The following is a 17359-nucleotide window of genomic DNA, read 5'->3' as shown; positions in this document are numbered from 1 at the left end:
CACAGTGATCCAAAACAGTACCAGCCACAGTGATCCATAACAGTACCAGCCACAGTGATCCATAACAGTACCAGCCACAGTGATCCAAAACAGTACCAGCCACAGTGATCCAAAACAGTACCAGCCACAGTGATCCATAACAGTACCAGCCACAGTGATCCATAACAGTACCAGTCACAGTGATCCATAACAGTACCAGCCACAGTGATCCAAAACAGTACCAGCCACAGTGATCCATAACAGTACCAGCCACAGTGATCCATAACAGTACCAGCCACAGTGATCCAAAACAGTACCAGCCACAGTGATCCATAACAGTACCAGCCACAGTGATCCATAACAGTACCAGCCACAGTGATCCATAACAGTACCAGTCACAGTGATCCATAACAGTACCAGCCACAGTGATCCATAACAGTACAAGCCACAGAGATCCATAACAGTACCAGCCACAGAGATCCATAACAGTACCAGCCACAGTGATCCATAACAGTACCAGCCACAGTGATCCATAACAGTACCAGCCACAGAGATCCATAACAGTACCAGCCACAGTGATCCATAACAGTACCAGTCACAGTGATCCATAACAGTACCAGCCACAGTGATCCATAACAGTACCAGCCACAGTGATCCATAACAGTACCAGCCACAGTGATCCATAACAGTACCAGCCACAGAGATCCATAACAGTACCAGCCACAGTGATCCATAACAGTACCAGCCACAGTGATCCATAACAGTACCAGTCACAGTGATCCATAACAGTACCAGCCACAGTGATCCATAACAGTACCAGCCACAGTGATCCATAACAGTACCAGCCACAGTGATCCATAACAGTACCAGTCACAGTGATCCATAACAGTACCAGCCACAGTGATCCATAACAGTACCAGCCACAGTGATCCATAACAGTACCAGTCACAGTGATCCATAACAGTACCAGCCACAGTGATCCATAACAGTACCAGCCACAGTGATCCATAACAGTACCAGCCACAGTGATCCATAACAGTACCAGCCACAGTGATCCATAACAGTACCAGCCACAGTGATCCATAACAGTACCAGCCACAGTGATCCATAACAGTACCAGCCACAGTGATCCATAACAGTACCAGCCACAGTGATCCATAACAGTACCAGCCACAGTGATCCATAACAGTACCAGCCACAGTGATCCATAACAGTACCAGTCACAGTGATCCATAACAGTACCAGCCACAGTGATCCATAACAGTACCAGCCACAGTGATCCATAACAGTACCAGCCACAGTGATCCATAACAGTACCAGCCACAGTGATCCATAACAATACCAGCCACAGTGATCCATAACAGTACCAGCCACAGTGATCCATAACAGTACCAGCCACAGTGATCCAAAACAGTACCAGCCACAGTGATCCATAACAGTACCAGCCACAGTGATCCATAACAGTACCAGCCACAGTGATCCATAACAGTACCAGTCACAGTGATCCATAACAGTACCAGCCACAGTGATCCATAACAGTACCAGCCACAGAGATCCATAACAGTACCAGCCACAGAGATCCATAACAGTACCAGCCACAGTGATCCATAACAGTACCAGTCACAGTGATCCATAACAGTACCAGCCACAGTGATCCATAACAGTACCAGCCACAGTGATCCATAACAGTACCAGCCACAGTGATCCATAACAGTACCAGCCACAGTGATCCATAACAGTACCAGCCACAGTGATCCATAACAGTACCAGCCACAGTGATCCATAACAGTACCAGTCACAGTGATCCATAACAGTACCAGCCACAGTGATCCATAACAGTACCAGCCACAGTGATCCATAACAGTACCAGCCACAGTGATCCATAACAGTACCAGCCACAGTGATCCATAACAATACCAGCCACAGTGATCCATAACAGTACCAGCCACAGTGATCCATAACAGTACCAGCCACAGTGATCCAAAACAGTACCAGCCACAGTGATCCATAACAGTACCAGCCACAGTGATCCATAACAGTACCAGCCACAGTGATCCATAACAGTACCAGTCACAGTGATCCATAACAGTACCAGCCACAGTGATCCATAACAGTACCAGCCACAGAGATCCATAACAGTACCAGCCACAGAGATCCATAACAGTACCAGCCACAGTGATCCATAACAGTACCAGTCACAGTGATCCATAACAGTACCAGCCACAGTGATCCATAACAGTACCAGCCACAGTGATCCATAACAGTACCAGCCACAGTGATCCATAACAGTACCAGTCACAGTGATCCATAACAGTACCAGCCACAGTGATCCATAACAGTACCAGCCACAGTGATCCATAACAGTACCAGCCACAGTGATCCATAACAGTACCAGCCACAGTGATCCATAACAGTACCAGCCACAGTGATCCATAACAGTACCAGCCACAGTGATCCATAACAGTACCAGTCACAGTGATCCATAGCAGTACCAGCCACAGTGATCCATAACAGTACCAGCCACAGTGATCCATAACAGTACCAGTCACAGTGATCCATAAAAGTGCCAGTGTCCCATAACTGTCAGCCACAGTGATCCATAACAGTGCCAGCCTGCATACCATAAAAATACCAAACAAAGAGAAGGAGGGACAACACACAGAAGCACAAAAAAAAGAGAAATATTATTAAAGTTTTTTGTCAATAAGTGTAAAATATCCTAAATATAAATGAGTGCTACTGTGAACCAAATGGACACTCGGCAATTAGCAACCAAAACACCACGAACGAAAAAAACAATTAACAGTCCAGAATTAAAATTTACTTTATTAATATCTCAGATAAAAATGACAGAAAAAATTTATTAAAAGTTACATAAAATTATGCTCAATGAAAATGCATTTGTATGCTAAATGGGGCGTTTGTTACAAGGAATGTATGTGGAAAAAATTATTATAAAGTGCAAAAAATAACAATTAATCTGTAAAATAGAAGTGTATAAAAATAATGATACATACATGCTAGCCACCTTAGGGAGAGACCCAAGTTGGGCTAAATGTAGCGGGACGAAAGAGACCGAAAAGCCCTCTACTTAAAGGAAATACATAGTGGATGCTTTCCTGAAACGGAAAGTACTTGCAAGCAGCATAATACAAAGAATAGCAGGTTTACCCAGAATCCTTTGCAGTAGGCGGAGCTATGCAAATCATCTCTTTCCACCCCTGTCTAATCCACAGCGCTTGGAACCGCCAAGCGTGCAATGCTGCGGATTAGTTTCTAAATTTACACAGCCAACCAATTCCTACCTGTGGACACGTGTTTCGGGCTTTAGGCCCTCATCAGCACAGGGCTGGAATTGGTTGGCTGTATGGAGTGGGGCTCGGTGAGCAAGCGATACATACATGCTAGCCACCTTAGGGAGAGACCCAAGTTGGGCTAAATGTAGCGGGACGAAAGAGACCGAAAAGCCCTCTACTTAAAGGAAATACATAGTGGATGCTTTCCTGAAACGGAAAGTACTTGCAAGCAGCATAATACAAAGAATAGCAGGTTTACCCAGAATCCTTTGCAGTAGGCGGAGCTATGCAAATCATCTCAATTGGTTGGCTGTGTAAATTTAGAAACTAATCCGCAGCATTGCACGCTTGGCGGTTCCAAGCGCTGTGGATTAGACAGGGGTGGAAAGAGATGATTTGCATAGCTCCGCCTACTGCAAAGGATTCTGGGTAAACCTGCTATTCTTTGTATTATGCTGCTTGCAAGTACTTTCCGTTTCAGGAAAGCATCCACTATGTATTTCCTTTAAGTAGAGGGCTTTTCGGTCTCTTTCGTCCCGCTACATTTAGCCCAACTTGGGTCTCTCCCTAAGGTGGCTAGCATGTATGTATCGCTTGCTCACCGAGCCCCACTCCATACAGCCAACCAATTCCAGCCCTGTGCTGATGAGGGCCTAAAGCCCGAAACACGTGTCCACAGGTAGGAATTGGTTGGCTGTGTAAATTTAGAAACTAATCCGCAGCATTGCACGCTTGGCGGTTCCAAGCGCTGTGGATTAGACAGGGGTGGAAAGAGATGATTTGCATAGCTCCGCCTACTGCAAAGGATTCTGGGTAAACATGCTATTCTTTGTATTATGCTGCTTGCAAGTACTTTCCGTTTCAGGAAAGCATCCACTATGTATTTCCTTTAAGTAGAGGGCTTTTCGGTCTCTTTCGTCCCGCTACATTTAGCCCAACTTGGGTCTCTCCCTAAGGTGGCTAGCATGTATGTATCGCTTGCTCACCGAGCCCCACTCCATACAGCCAACCAATTCCAGCCCTGTGCTGATGAGGGCCTAAAGCCCGAAACACGTGTCCACAGGTAGGAATTGGTTGGCTGTGTAAATTTAGAAACTAATCCGCAGCATTGCACGCTTGGCGGTTCCAAGCGCTGTGGATTAGACAGGGGTGGAAAGAGATGATTTGCATAGCTCCGCCTACTGCAAAGGATTCTGGGTAAACCTGCTATTCTTTGTATTATGCTGCTTGCAAGTACTTTCCGTTTCAGGAAAGCATCCACTATGTATTTCCTTTAAGTAGAGGGCTTTTCGGTCTCTTTCGTCCCGCTACATTTAGCCCAACTTGGGTCTCTCCCTAAGGTGGCTAGCATGTATGTATCGCTTGCTCACCGAGCCCCACTCCATACAGCCAACCAATTCCAGCCCTGTGCTGATGAGGGCCTAAAGCCCGAAACACGTGTCCACAGGTAGGAATTGGTTGGCTGTGTAAATTTAGAAACTAATCCGCAGCATTGCACGCTTGGCGGTTCCAAGCGCTGTGGATTAGACAGGGGTGGAAAGAGATGATTTGCATAGCTCCGCCTACTGCAAAGGATTCTGGGTAAACCTGCTATTCTTTGTATTATGCTGCTTGCAAGTACTTTCCGTTTCAGGAAAGCATCCACTAAAAATAATGATAAAATATACACATATCAAATGTATAATTATATATATAGCAAATAAGTGATTATAAAATACATGAATTTAACCATAAAAAAAACATAAAAAAATATTTTTCTATCTACTGGCTAACACGGTACCAAGATTATTTCTTTCCTGGGTTTCCTGGGTCCTAGGGATGTAATACATTTGCATTGTATACCGATGACTCATAAATGTGCGTTGCTGTCATCTACTGGCCAATGTGTATATGAAATCTAAGTGATTATTCTCCTAACAACAAGCTGCCATGGAAATGGCCGGGAGGAGCCTCCCATCTTAGGGCTCACACATTTCCTGAGGTAACTTCCAACTCAGGGCTCACACTTCCTGAGGTAATTTCCAGCTCAGGACTCACACTTCCTGAGGTAATTTCCAGCTCAGGACTCACACTTCCTGAGGTAATTTCCAGCTCAGGACTCACACTTCCTGAGGTAATTTCCAGCTCAGGACTCACACTTCCTGAGGTAATTTCCAGTTCTGGGCAGTTCAAGCTGTCGGAGGGAGAAAACTTTACTGCTCCCATCATAATTTTCCATGCAAGTCCACGCTGAGGGGACATCTTTCTCCACATAATCTACTCCACAATGGAGTGATGTCTTCTAGTCAGGAGAGATAACGCTGCCCATGTGCTCTCCTACATGTTGGTTATCCTGTTTGCTTCTAGCCAGGACCAGACCCACGTGGCTTCCATGCCACCGACTTTTTTTAACCTACCCCCTGTGATAGGGAACAGTAGGCTCAAAACCGTGAGTACTTCCACACTTTAGTGTGTTTCCGCAGAGAGCCAATCTGTGAAGGTCCCTCCATCAGTGTAATATTTCTTGGACTGCGCATAGCACTTCCTCTAATAGCAAGTGATGAGAACTCTGCTCCAGCCGCCCAGAGGGGACATGCACATGACAAAAAACTGACTGGCACAGCCAAACTAGTGTGAATAGGTGCATAACAGGAGGAGCTACCTCCTAATATTCAAAAGCCATATTGCTATTCATATTTCATATATTTCACATTGATATGCTTTAGCATGATAGAGTGCAACCTTTTTTGTATATTGCCCCAAGAGACCATAACCTCGCTTGTCTTCTGAGGACTGTACCCCCGTTACCTCTTTCAGTAAAATCGTTACGTTTACAAGTTCACCTGTGTGTCTGGCTGCTTGAGATTGCACAAATACCACGGGTGCTCCAAAACCTGCACCTAGACACCACCTCTACAGGAGTGCCCCCAGGAGGTCCTATACCATCTACAAGTACCACCTCCCGCTATTGACAATTGTTGTGGACACGAGGGAAGTGTTGAGGGGTCCAGCGACACACTTCAGCTACCGTGACGTCATTATCTGCTGCCAGTGGGACTACATGCCCAAGCTGACCCTTCTGCAACATCTGACATCTCCCCAGTGGCCCACCACAATTTTTGGCGTCACGAACAGGATTCATCTGTGTACATATATCAAAGACTCTGTCCGATTGTGAGAAGTCACCTCAGCACCTACATCATGAGTGAACCCAGCGACAACTGCCAAACTGGTGCCAACAGTCCTTCTGTGCCCATCGCTTACAACATGCCGTTCTCTGTCCCATTTTTTCCTGACTCGTGGTTTTAGCAAGTGGCATTTGGAGGGCTTGATTTTGAGGCCATGTTGGCTTAGTACCTTGAAGACTTCAGACAGATGATGAATGTGGTCTTCATATGTCCGTGAATAGACAATGATATCATCAAGGTAAAGGAGGACACTCTACATCCAACACCTGAAAAATCAACCTCTGTACTCTCTTCCATAACGGGGATATAGTCTGGCAATCCCAGAGTATATGTGGCAATGAGCCCACAGCCACCAGGCACCTCCAGTATCTATCTGATGTGGCAGGGTAAATATTATGTAAAACCTCTGGCGTATGATTACCGAAAAGTTTTTGGTGAACTTATGGTAGTAGTTTGCAAAACCTAAAAACCTTTGTAACGCCTTCAAATCCTCAGGACGATCCAAATCCAATACTGACCGGACTTTCGACAGATCCATGCGAAAACCGGTGGATGACAACACATATCCTAGGAAAGAATCTCTTCAACCGAGAACAAACACTCCTTGGGTTTGACATATAATTTATTGTCTCTGAGTAAATGTAAGACCTGCCTAACATGTACCTGATGTGACTCAAGGTCAGGTGAATAAATTAATATGTCATCCAGATAGATAACCATAAATCTGCCTGCCAGGTGACTAAAGATGTCATTTACAAAGTGCTGAAAGACGGCGGGCACGTTCGTCAACCCAAAAGGTATCACCATGTTTTCATAGTGTCCCTCAGTGGTATTGAATGCTGTTTTCCACTTATCCCCCTCTTTAGTACGAATGAGATTATACACCCCCCTGAAGTCCAGTTTTGAAAACCACTTTGCTCTTGCAATCTGATTAAAGAGATCCAGGATGAGAGGGAGCGGATATGGACCCTGGACCGTTATCTGATTGAGTTTGCGGCAACCTAGGCATGAGCAGAACACCCCATCTTTTTTCTTTACAAAAAAGAACCCCGCAGCATTGGGGGATGAAGATGGTCTGATATGACCCTTTGCCAGCCAAACTTTCCATGATATGTTCCTTCATGGCCTGCCTTTCTGTACCAGAGATATTATACAGTCTACTCTTAGGCAGCTTGGCACCAGGAACAAGATTAATGGCGCAGTCATAAGGACGATGGAGAGTCAGTTCTTGGCACCCCTGCCTCGAGAACACATCCCCAAAATCAGACAGGTATTTTGGCACAGACTGAGTATCCACCCTAGCAAGCTGGGTACCCAAGCAGTGTCCTTGAGAATAATCACTCAATTTTACCACTTCTTGAGTCTGCCAATCAACTACAGGATTATGCAGAGTGAGCGAAGGAAGTCCAAGAACCACAGGTGAGGGCAGACCCTCTAGATGTAAACCTCGGACGACTTGAGTAAAATACCCCTGTCTCGAAGTGGCAGAGTCTATGGCAATTATAGGTATGGGTCTAGACAGTGTATGTGGATTAAGGCCATGGACCTGGACGAAGCTAGTGTCGATCAAGTTAAATCCCGCCCCACTGTCTAAACATGCAGACACCTCTACCTTAATTTCACCCACGTGAATTTCTGCTGGCAGAAAAAATAGTCTCTTACCCACGGAGGTGATGAATAACCTCACCACAACCCGGGCTTCTTAGTTTTCCTGACGGCTGTTTACTGCGAGATTGGGAAGGGCACGTGCCCACAAAATGACCCTTTTTACCACAGTAAAAACACACTCCTCTTTTCCACTGAACAACAAACAGTTCTCCAGAGTGAGTTGCTGCATCCATCTGCATGGGTTCCTCAGATGACTCAGTTCCAATCTCCCTTGGCCCCAGACCTCCCGCACCTTGGTGTGTCTCCCTATGTCTCTGGCGAAGTCGGTGATCAACCCGGATCACCAGAGACATCACCACCTCAAGGGAGACTGGAGTCTCATACGGGGCCAAAGCATCCTTCACCCTTACTGTAAGCTCCTCACAGAACAGGCTACAGAGTGTGGGATCATACCACTTAGTGTCCGTGGCCCACCTCCAAAACTCCAAAAAATACTCATCCACCGGTGGGTCTCCTTGCTGAAGTTGGCGCAGTGTGAACTCAGCCAAGGAGGCATGGTTTGGGGTCATCGTATATAAGGCCCAGCACCCGAAAAAATTCTACCACCGTCTGAAGCGAATGAGTCAGACGGGAGAGAAAACTCCCATACTTAGGGGTCCCCCTGGAGAAGCGAGATTATTATCCCCACACGTTGCTCCTCTGTACCTGAGGAAACAGGACATAACCTAAAGTACAGTTTAGAGGCCTCTCTGAAAGCAACAAACTTGTCACACACCCCAGAGAACCTGTCAGGCATAGCGATCTTGGGCTCCACTGCGGTTTGTCTGAGAGACGTGATTCCCACACCAGATGTATTGGGGTGCTGCAAAACAACCATTCGTAAATCTGCTACCTCCAGACTGAGCGGCTGCAGGTGCCCTGTCAGAGCAGTGATAGGATCCATAATGGATCAGAAAAACTGGTTATGGTCAGAGCTATATAGCAATACTGTAGTTACATACCTACATTATGTCCCAAAGATTTTATAGTAAGCCTATGTCCTTGTATTGGTCCGACGTAGACACCATCTTCTGGAGTTCGGGAGGAGGCAGCAGAGCTTAGTGATGTCCATTTTTTTTTATTTTTTTACAGCAGTTTATTTACATTTTTTGTACTGTTTGATGAAATGGGCATAATTCTTTTTTTTGTGAAAAAATGTACTTCACAAGCTGTTCCAGATCAATACAATATGAGCTAGCAAAATTGACAAAATTTGGGGTACTAGTGATCCATTACTGTACTCACAGATGGTGTAGGACTCTGCCCCTTTATATATCTTTCTAGTGAGTTGTTGTTCTGCACAGATTTCAGTCCTACCTTGGCAGGCAGGGTGCTCTTGTTGTTTTGCACCCACCATTTGGCCAAGCAGCAAATTTCGACCTAAGCAGAGGAACGCTTGAACTTTGGAGAAACAGAACAATACACCTTTATGTGCGTGCTCTCAGTGCCATGTGTTATTTGTGAAAAATATGTCCTATACGGGGGCGTGGCCTGTCTGCCGATGGAGTAGGTCGCACAGAGCGGGAGCTCCTCAGCCAGGAACCTTAAAGCGGCACATTTCTACCTCTCCGGTGTCCTCGTTTGCCTCCACGACATCGGTACTGGCTCCCGGTGCATCGGTGAGTGTATGGGGAAATCCAGAGCTGGCACCCGTGACCCCTCCAGGAGAATTCCTGACTTCTTTGCGGCCACCCCGCAGCCACCGCCGGTATCCAAGATGGCGCCGTCCTCCCCCAGGCCTTCCCGCTCTTCACAACGCAACGCTCAGGCGTCGCAGTCGGGCGCTGCGGCGTCGCATCCAGACGGAGCGGCGTCGCATCCAGGCGGAGCGGCGTCGCATTCAGGCAGAGCAGCGTTGAATTCAGGCGGTACGGCGTCTGATTCGGCCGATGGTCCGGTGACCGCTTCTCTCCTCAAAGGTCTACTTGGAGACCTCAGAACCTCCATCCAAGAGGATATGCGCACTATGCTGGCTGAGCTGAGAGGAGAGGTGGCGGAGCTGGGTAATCGCACGGACCGTTTGGAACGCAAGATGGCGGAGCTAGTCTCTTCTCATAACGAACTCTGGGACGCCCATGAGACCCTGCAAACCCTGGCCGCTAAAACTCACTCTAAAGCCCTGGACCTGGAAGATAGGTCCAGGAGAAATATCGTCAAACTTAGAGGCATTGAGGAGTCTGTCCTGGTAGGGGATTTGAAGCTATTTCTGCAGGACTTTATGGCGGCAGCCCTACCGCAGTTCGCGCCAAAGGACTTCATAATTGACCGCGTGCATAGGATCCCTAAACCCTCTGGCCTGGGGCCCTCCATCCCCAGAGATGTGCTGGCACGCATACACTTTTTCGAAATGAGGGAGGACTTTCTACAGGCCCTAAGGAGGAACCCAGCTCTTCCTGAAAGATTTGCAAGCATCTCAGTCTTTCCGGATCTCTCCCCGGGTACATTGGCCCTGCGGAGGGCCTTTGCCCCCTATACTACCATCCTCAGAGAGAAGGGCATCCTGTACCGTTGGGGGTTCCCTACCAAGCTGCTCATCCGCAAAGACGGATCAATCACCACCTGCCTAACTCCGTCCCACGCAGCTTCTGCTCTCTCCAAATGGGGTCTCCCGACTCCAGACCCCTCGATCTCCGTGAACCTTTCTAAGCCTGGAGCTGGCGGAGGTCTCAGGGCTCGCATCACACCGGACTGGGAGGTGGCCTGAGCCCACTGCAACTATGGTTCCTGGCTATTTTCCCGCACGGATACACTTGGTTTTTCCTTTTTCGCTTTTTTAAGCTGCGTTGGTTTCTCTTTTGAGAGTTCCCGCAGCATTTGTTTGCCCCATAGGTGAACTGTTTTTCTGATTCTCACCTTCTGGACTCAGGGTATCCCTGAATGGACCTCGGTCCACTGGTTTATTTGTCGTATGTCTTGTTTGTTTCCCTATTTCTCTCCTCCCTGTTCCCAGTCTGCCCTTACTTATGTCCTAGTCTATTGGCCACATGTTTTCTATGCCTTTGCACAGGCTATCGGTGTCTGAGGATTGTAAAACTGTTTTTATGCCTTTTCAATGAGTATCTCACTGTATTCAATTAACGTTTATGGCCTCAACTCACCGGGCAAGAGGTCTGTGGTCTGGCGTCAGTTGGGCAAATCCCGCCATGATATTTTATGTCTTCAAGAAACTCACTTGCTGGAATGTGATAATCCCAGAATGCAATCAGGTTTATTCCCGCATCAGTTTTTCGCCAATGGCCCGTCAAAAAAGGCGGGAGTAGCCATTTTTTTCAGCAGGTCCAACTCCTTTCAGCTGGTTCGCTCTATAGCGGACCCGCTGGGTAGATTCATTGTGGTTCTATGCCTTATTAATAATGCCCCCTATACTATTGCCTCGATCTACGCTCCTAACGTAGGGCAGCTTAAGTTTCTGGAGGGCGTTTTCAAAACTCTACATGATATCCAACACGGTCACAAACTGATTGCTGGTGATTTCAATGCCCCAATGTCTAGAGTTCTTGACTGCTCTGCCTCTTCCCTGACCAGATGCGAGGTCGGGCCTCTAACTAACTCTTTCCACTTGCATGATGTCTGGCGATATCTGCATTGCGGTGAGAGAGATTACACATTTTTGTCTCCCAGACACGGTTCCTATAGCAGGATTGATTTTGTGCTGGTGAATGACGTGGCTCTTCCTCACTGCATCTCATCGGATATAGGCAGTATCACCTGGTCGGACCATGCCCCGGTGTCCCTTACCCTGAAAGACCCCTTGGCCATCAGACCTCCTGCGTACTGGCGTCTCAATGCCCATCTCCTTGCTGACCAATCCAACTCCCAATGTATAGAGGAGGCATTGGGGGAATTTTTTGCCTCCAATGATACTCCTGACATAGGTGATGACACCCTCTGGTTCGCCCACAAGGCGGTAATTAGGGGTCATTTCATTAAGCTGGCGGCAAAGGCTAAGAGGAAGTACAATGCGGCCCTCCATTCAGCCCTAGACGAATTATCTCGTCTGGAGGCTGCTCATAAACTATCTCCTACCCCAGCGCTTCTCTCTGACCTTTCTAAGGCCCGAATGCATGTTCGTAATCTACTCCTCCACAAAGCTGAGAAGGCCCTGAGGAAAACTAGAGCCAAATTTTACACAATGGGGGATCGAGCGGGTGCTGTTCTGGCCAGACGTGTTAGGAAGAGAGAGGCTCAATCCAAGATCCCATTTTTGCTCAGGCCTGACGGCTCCCAGGTTCGCAACCCGATTCAGATTGCTGAGGAGTTTGCATCTTATTATTCCTCTCTCTATGACCTCGGGTCTGACCCAGGAAATCCCCAGCCTTCGCGGGAGTCAATTTTGGCGTTCTTGGAGAGGGCTAATCTCCCCTCGGTCACCCAGGAGCAGCTCTCTTTCCTAAACGCTCCCATTGTCGAGTCTGAACTCTCGCAGATTGTTAGAGAGGCCAATAAGAGTTCCTCCCCAGGGCCTGATGGCTTCTCTTTCCTTTACTATGCTCAGTTCTTCTCTGTCCTCTCGCCCTATCTTTTGCGCCTTTTTAATAATTGGTTGTCGGTTGGCAGTATTAGGGCGGAGGGGTTGGAAGCTTCCATTGCGACTCTCCCCAAACAAGGGAAACCCACAACATCTCCGGGGAACTTCCGCCCGATAGCACTTTTAAACTGCGACGTTAAGATTTATGCAAAAGTCTGGGCCAATAGATTATTCTCGGTCCTTCCTAGTCTCATCCACCCCGACCAAGTTGGGTTTGTTCCTGGCAGACAGACCAGGGATGGCACCAGGCGTCTGATAGATCTCTTGGATGTGGTGGAGAGGGGGAGCCTCCCCAGTGTATTTCTGTCGCTTGATGCCGAAAAGGCGTTCGACAGGGTGCACTGGGGTTATATTGAACTCACATTGGAGAGATTTGGGCTCACCGGGCAGATTGGCAAAGCGGTTATGGCATTATCTTCCCCTGACGAAGACGCCTTAGCAGCGTCGACACGCGTTGGGTTCCTATCCGCTCCCCCCCTCCTCCCATATATATATATGCTTTGGACTCCTCTCATTCCAGCTCTGTTTTCTGGATCACCCAGCTTTATTGGATAGTACCGGTCAGTGCCAGTCTGTTGTGCCCATATTTTCCTTTAAGGCACATTTATTCCTTTTCCCCCCTGGATATTCATGAGGGATTTATTCTTCCGTAACAGGCTTTGCCAGACTTGGTAATGTATTGGATGAGGTGCCAGATTAGGGGCATGGTATCTATGGGTCATGTCAGTGAGTTTTTCTGGTTCAGTGTCTGACGTCCTTTTGGACAATATTATACACTTATCACGGGCCAGTGATGTGACTAGGTCATACGGGTTGCATGCAGGATTTAACTGAGATATTCTCTTTATTCAGACTTATTTAGTGGGCAGTATTAGGAATTAAATAATCATCTATGTTGATGTTATTCTGCCTAAACTTTTTGAATGTCTGTTATATGATTTATATATGACTATGTGGATCCTTGGGATTATTTTTGAGGGGGATGTGGATAGGTTGTCTTTGTTTTAATTGTTTTTAATGTGTGTTTTTCCCTACTGTGCCTTTGTGCGGAGTGAGGTGTTTTGTAAAATAAAATTTATTATATGCAGTTGATCCCACTGTGTGCATAGTCTTTTTCTTTTTTTTTGTTCTATTGATCTTACATATGCACGTGGCTGATCCTCTCAAGTATATATTCTTTTGTGCGGTGCCCGCCTTTCTGCTCTTTAGATATTATATTCCAATCCATGCGCGTCGGTTCGATCGGCGGGATTCGGGTCTCGGACTTTTCCTATTCGGAATGGTACTCGTCAGGGCTGCCCCCTCTCCCCTATCATCTTTGCTCTGGTCATGGAGCCTTTGGCTGCCATGGTCAGGCAGAGCGCGGACATAAAGGGAATCGCGGTGGGGGGATCTGAACATAAAATCGGTCTCTATGCCGACGACGTGGTCCTGACCTGCACCTCACCCTTAACCTCACTGAACGCGATCACTTCCATCCTATCTGAGTTTTCGGCGGTTTCATATTATAAGCTTAATCTGACCAAATCCACAATTTTTCCCCTTTTCCTCCCCGCCCCCCTTCAGATTCAAATTCAATCTCAATATGCGTTTATTTGGGCTCCCTTGGGCTTTACGTACCTAGGCATCAGGATAACTAAGCTAGATAACATAGTCCGTATGAATTGTGAAGAAACTCTTTCGGAGGTTAGGAAGGGCATGGAGCAATTATCAAGTGCGTCCCTCTCATGGATGGCCCGCATACAAACGGCGAAAATGCTATTCCTTCCCAAAATAATGTACCTTTTTCGGTGCCTCCCCCTTTTCATCCCCTCGAAGTTTATTTCAGCTTTTCAATCTCTTATAGACCGGTTTATTTGGAATAAGAAGCCCCATAGGGTCAAGCGTCGGATCATGTCCCTACCGTACTCTGTGGGGGGGTTGGGAGCTCCTGCGGTGTAGTCTTACTATAGGGCGGCGATCCTTGAGCCCCTTAAAATATGGTGGGAGGGGAACTCATGTTTGCCCTGGTTTCTGATTGAATCTCATTTTGCCCCTAAAAACTCGCTTAGATTGCTCTTGGAGCTTCAACTGCTTCAAGTTCCTCTTGTGGGTCCCTGTCTCCGTTCTATTAGGAACGCTTCTAAACTATGGGCGCTGCTTAGCACTTCCCATCTAATATTTATGTTTGACTATGTTTCTTTGCAGGCTCTGGAGTGTGCCATCGGCCACATTTCTCTTTCCTCCTGGACGAGGCGTGGGGTGCTCCGGGTGGCGGACCTTTTCGGCTCGGACGGCATTTTGTCGTTTGAGGACCTCTCAGGGAGATTCTCCCTTACTAAGTCTGACTTCTTTCAATACCTGCAGATCCGCAGCTTTCTCAGGTCATGTCGGCCATTCGGGACGCCCCCGCCTTTGACAGAGGATCCGGCCCATAGATTCTTCAGACCGGCCACTATGGTGCCACATGGCATCTCCATAATCTATAAAGCCCTCATTTCATTTGGATCTTCTGACAAGCTTCCTTTCATGTCTTCCTGGGAGTCCGCGCTGGGTTTTGAGGCCCCCCTGGAGGATTGGCAATTTGCTATGGTACACCCTTCCAGGTTTTCGTCTTGTCTTGGCCACTTGGAACAGGTGAAAAAAATTCAGCTCCACTGGTACCTCACCCCCGTCCACCTGGCGAAGGTTTTCCCAGCTTCCTCCCCTCTCTGCTGGAGGAAATGTGGCGCCTTGGGGTCCTCCTCTCATATCTGGTGGTCGTGCCCGCAGATTCAGGTCTTCTGGCGCGAAGTGGAAGCTTTGATTGTTGATCTGACCCGTCTCCCCCTTGTGCTGAGTGGTCAGCTCGCTGTTTTAGGCATCTCCCTCATTGATCTCCCTTCCCCCCTTCGGCCCATAGTTTCTAATATCCTAGTTGCCGCTAGACAATGTATCGCGAAGCATTGGAAGTCCTCGGATGTCCCTTCCAGAGCAGAGCTGATCTCCAGGATCGACTTACACTTCTGCTATGAGGTTATTATGGCTCAGGGTCTATCGAGGAGAGTTAGGGTCCTCTCGTGGTGGGATCCCTGGATGTCCTCGGCATATATATCCCAGTCTGCTCTCTCCCTTATTTAAATTGTATGCTTCTCTAATTCTGTTTTTTTTTTTTTTTTTGCTTTATCTGACACTGTATTTGTGTATTGTGTACTGATTACATTGTGGTCTTTAATATGTTATGCATTGGACCTTTCCCCTTATCCCCTTTCCTCCTCCCCCCCCCCCCCCCCCCCCGTCTTCCTCTTTCATTCTCCCTCTCCCCCCTCGCCCTGAAGTTTTCTGATGTGTTGTTTAATATGTAAAATTTTCAATAAACATTGATTGGTTAAAAAAATATGTCCTATACATTATGTATTTGTCAAAAAATACTCAAGTCTTATTTTTTTTACACTGAATTTGCTATACATCCAATAGCAAATTTGTCATTGTGCTATAAATGAGTAACTTTGGGGTTATAGTTTCCAAAATGGAGTCACTTTCTGGGGATTTATGCTTTTTTTGGAACCTCATGGCATCTGCGTTAGTGATGAGCGAGTATACTCCATACTCGAGATTTCCCGAGCATGCTCGGGTGGTCTCCGAGTATTTTGGCGTGCTCGGAGATTTAGTTTTTGTCGACACAGCTGCATGATTTGCGGCCGCTAGACATCTTTCATACATGTGGGGGTTGCCTGTTTGTCTAATCTGCATGCTACTCCAACGAAACCTGTAGTCCAAAAGCCAAACTGAGCTCCTTCTGCCGTGTGCCCAAACAACGGTTTAAGGTCACATGTGGGGTATGAGCACACTCCGGAGAATTTTTTTTAATAATTGATAGGTTGATTTTTGTTATCTTTTGTAAAAAATTGTAAATTTGAGAAAAAAAGACTAAATTTTTGTAAAACAAAATGTAATTTTTCAATTTCAATACCCAATGATATAATATTCTGAGAAGCACACGTGGGTTCAAAATGTTCACGATCTACCTAAATGAATTCTTGAGGGTTTTATCTATAATCTATTCCAGCCACATTTGGCCCCGAAGCGCAAAGCTCTCCATTACTTCCGAGACCTGCCGTGTGCCCAAAAAATAGGTTCCAACCACAAATGGGCTATCAGTGCATTTAGGTGAAAGTGGGTAACAAAGTTTCTGGTCCATTTTCTCCTATTATCCTTGTGAAGATGAAAAATGTAAGGTTTGAATCAACATTTTAGTGTAAAAACTTAGTTTTTCTATTTCGCTGCTCAATTATATACAATTGAGGGAAGCACCTGTAAGTTCAAATCGCTCACTATACACCTACTTGAATTCCATAGGGGCTGTAGTTTCCAAAATGGGGTCACTTGTGGGAGTATTTGCTGTTTTGGCACAGTGGGGACTCTGTAAACGCGACGTAGTGCCCCCAATCCACTCGACATAAGTTCAATAGCGCTACTTCCCTTCCAAGACTTGCCATGTGCCCAAACAGTAGGCCCAAGAGAAGACGTGTGCAACAAATTTCGTTGTCCATTTCTCTCCTATAATCCATTGTGAACATTTAAAATTTGGAGCTAAAGCAACAATTTAGTGGAAAAAAATGTAATTTAATTTTTTTCTTATCAATTCACTTTGTATTATTTCCTGTGAAGTAACAGATGGGTTACCAAGTTTTGTGACAGCAGTTTTCAATATTTTGAGGGGTGTAGTTCTTTTTAAAATGGTATAAGTTTAGTTGGTTTTCAGTACTCAAGGCCGTCAAAAT

The sequence above is a fragment of the Ranitomeya imitator genome, chromosome 9 (assembly GCF_032444005.1).
Source record: "Ranitomeya imitator isolate aRanImi1 chromosome 9, aRanImi1.pri, whole genome shotgun sequence".
NCBI classification, from domain to species: domain Eukaryota; kingdom Metazoa; phylum Chordata; class Amphibia; order Anura; family Dendrobatidae; genus Ranitomeya; species Ranitomeya imitator.
Note: the sequence above shows the minus strand (reverse complement) of the source record.